Below are 3,604 nucleotides of genomic sequence, written 5' to 3'. Positions count from 1 at the left end.
CTTCTCTTTTCTCCCTCTGCTATCTCACCTTTTAATAAATGAGTTCTTTATTTTGAAATTTGTGACAAAAAAAATTAGTCTGGCTGAATCTCCTTTGGTTATCTCTCGTGTCAAAAGTCAGTGCGGATCATGGACCATGTCTTCATTGATCTGCCTAAATCAAAAGAGAAAAAATAAACAGTGACACACACACATCAATTCCATAGCACTGCTAATACTTACCGGTGATAATTTCTTATCATTTTGTTTTGCAGACGAGCTGACAGAGAGCCAAAAATTTAACTAACTTACGGTAATGTAATGGTAAATAGTATCCTGTTAACATCCCACACAGCAAAGGTGTCTGTGGCGGACCCGCCCTTAAGCCGCCAGATCCGCCGGACAGTCAACCTCCGATTTGGCTATGGGCACAGAACACAATCAGACTCCGCCAGCGCGCCCTCAAACCGTGGGTCCGCGGCGGACCCCGTGCGAATGCGCATATCGAACGCGCCCTCTCAAGTCTGCTAACGGCTCTTTTCTCAGTTTTCTCGCTAATGGAGTGGAATACAGCGGCGTCTGAAGGCTCACTGTAAGTATGCTCCTATATGCTTTATTTTTTAAGTTACCTAGTCTATCCAGTGAAAATGTACTTCCATAACACAAGTTACTTACTTATCTAGCTTTGCTTGCTGATATAATCTAATTAGAAATTTGTTATAACGTAATGTTAATGGCCAGCTTGATGGCTGTAGCTTTTAGTGCTAGCTCATATTAGCTGCCAAGTTACACACCAGCTAGTTTCTAGGTTGCACACGTTAATTTAGCTCACCTTTCACAGGGCTAAATCCTGTCTAACTTGAGCTTTGTTAACGTTTCATAACTTAACTCAAAATTGCGTTTAAAATGAGCTAAGCTAACTTCATGTGTTTGCCTGCAAACAACAAAATTGGCTTGCGTGAGCTAGCGTTAGCTTGTTGGCTAATGATAATGTTAACAGGAAAACTCGTTTTTTCTTATTGATCATGGACTCGGGCGCTGTCCTTAAGAAAACCTAGGCTACTTTGGATAAACATCATTTCGTTCTGGTAGGGGGCTGATTTCACATTGGTTAACGTTACCTGTCTTGGATAACTTGAACGTTAGCAGCTGATAAGCTAATTAACGTTATAATGATATTCCCTGTCATAGCCCGATGTGAGTCGTGCATGCTCAGATGTGTTTGTTGGTTCCAAAAATGGACGTTTTGAACTTTGTTGACAATATTTATACTTAAAACAAACTGCTTCGGGATTAGTGCCCTTATATTTTGTAAAAGTTAGCGAGAAGTCGGCTAACTGGCCTACTATGGGCTCTGCTATGTGGCTGCACAAAATAAGCAGGGAAGGATTTTCGATCAGCCGATATAAAAAGTCAGTTTTTGCAGACATTTCCTGGTTCCAAAACCGGGCTTTTGCTAACTTTTATCTAATATAAGGCCACAAATCCCGAAGCTATTTGTTTTATGTGGACATACCGCCGTCAACGAGTTCATTGAGTGATGAGGAATGTTTCTTGGAGTAAGATTTAACGAGAAAGGGCAGTATTTGACTTGATGTAAATGCACATTCCTTAATGTGTTTTTGCCTCTTATAACTGCTTTTTCACATCTTTACATGCTTCATTGTGGAGCGGAGGTCTTTCTACCGGTCAAGTATCATTGCCTTGTCACAGGTCAGACAATTTTCAACGGAACTATGAGCTAAAATGATAAGCATCCCACTCTCTGGATCCCGATATAAAGCTCATTTTTTAATGGAGTGTAAGATTGGTAATGTTACATATTTGGCAGTTTCTTTCTGATGATAAAAGTACTGTATGTTTATGTTCTACATCTGTGTTACAGGTCATTCACCAGTGGCTCCAGTCTGGTTTGGGGGTCTACCCTTTCTCATCCTGGCCTGCCAGCCAAGTAAAGTAAGCTATACAGTTTTGCATTTGATTTATTTGACTTTTGGTCCACACTTAAAAAAATATATATATATATAATAATAATAATAATAAAATGACCACATACTTTTGTAACTGCCTTTATCAGTTCAGGATGAATTGAATGTACAGTAAATCTCAACATACAAAAATATGCTTGTCTTCTGTAATAAAATCCACCTACTTCAAAAGCTCTCTAATGAAATGCACATATTTTTGTTTTAGAAGAGAAATAACTACAGACCTCTGCAACTGCTGATACCGGTTCAGGATGAATTGCAGGTAAATCTCAACATATAAAATGCTTTTGTCAGCTTTGATAAATACCTCATTTCTAATACCCCCAAATGCTGGACTGTGTAACTAACAAGTAGTTGTGTCTGGGAACTGCTTTTCTGATGCCTTTTTTGTATTTTAAGGGAACAGGTCTTTGCCAAAATGTGGTCAATTCCATAACTCCTCATCACTCCTGAAGCATTCAGTTTGCAGAGCATCTGTTGCAACAATTGGCTTCCACTGTAGTCAATGGAACTGGTTACACCAGACGTGATGGCGTACAGTATGTTTAAAAATATTGGATTAGTCTTCTTAAACTATTTTTACGCTCTGCGAACCGAGTGCTTCACTTGCGGACTCGGTGTAGCCCAGGCCTTACAGGTGGTAGATTTTGTCACAGTTAGACAGAGGCGATAGCAGCCTGCTGGCGGCGGTGGCTTTATATTCATGTAGCAGACATTCCGTTTAAAAGTAGGTAGTTATGTATAACAACTCATTTTGTTATGCTTCTATGATTACAGATGCTGTGAGAGAGTCAGTGGTTCAACCAGCCAACAAACAGGAAAAGCTCAAGTCGGAGTCTTAACTGTCAGCAACTCTACCCAAAAAAATCAGGCTACTGTTATTGCCCACTAAGAAAAACAGTGGTCTGGTATGAAGGTTATCTGTGTTTTGGAACATGTTCTTAATATTCATTAAATAATAAAAAAAAAAGTTTGACACTTTATGGTTGCATTTCATTTTACCTCTAATACCTGTTCAATGTATTTAGTGTCTACGATGACCTCTTTCATTGAGCATTGAGGTGCGGTGAGGAGCATTGAGACAAGTTTCCACAATTGGACAGTTAGCAATTGCATAAATGATTTACAGTTTGTAACTGATGGATAACTTGTAGGCTATTGTAGTGTAGCAGAGCTGAATTGATGTAGCCTACTGCTAGTAAAACCCCTATTTTCATACTTGCTGTTTCACAATGAAGGCATTTGGCTGTAAAATCACAATGTGCTTCACATGATAGATTTTGACTTCATGTCTTAAAGGGAAACTTGGCAGGATGTCCCCCTCTGCTGGAGAAATTGTGCATTATGCTATTTCAAACTGGAAAAAGGTAATGATAAAGCACATGGATTTGTTTACAAGCTAGCAAAACGGTTAGCATAAGTTCGGTAGACAATGTGGATGTTACAAGGTAAGAAACACGATTTAAAACAAGTTTCTTGTTTCTCACTTCTCTTTCCGGGACGGTAGTCTCAATGTTGCAAGGTTGGTTTTCCGCCTGGGGACGCTAGGGGGAGCCATAGACAGTAAAAGAAATGGACGAACAGACTCCGTCGTTTTCAATGGGAGGGCACTGAGTCAAATAGAACGATTTTTCAGT

At 39.5% G+C, this 3,604-nt stretch overlaps 1 long non-coding RNA gene across 1 annotated transcript; it reads left to right on the top strand.

Annotated features, from left to right (window-relative positions):
• Positions 1–577: 577 nt before the first annotated feature.
• LOC121696875 lies at positions 578–2,948 on the top strand. Its single transcript, XR_006026335.1, has 4 exons — positions 578–1,692; positions 1,865–1,935; positions 2,173–2,229; positions 2,745–2,948. It is a non-coding gene; the product is annotated as an uncharacterized LOC121696875 (long non-coding RNA).
• The last annotated feature ends 656 nt before the right edge of the window (positions 2,949–3,604 follow it).

The sequence above is a fragment of the Alosa sapidissima genome, chromosome 22 (assembly GCF_018492685.1).
Source record: "Alosa sapidissima isolate fAloSap1 chromosome 22, fAloSap1.pri, whole genome shotgun sequence".
Taxonomy (NCBI): Eukaryota; Metazoa; Chordata; class Actinopteri; order Clupeiformes; family Clupeidae; genus Alosa; species Alosa sapidissima.
The sequence above is the reverse complement of the archived record's forward strand: the minus strand, read 5'-3'. Positions and strand labels throughout refer to the sequence as shown.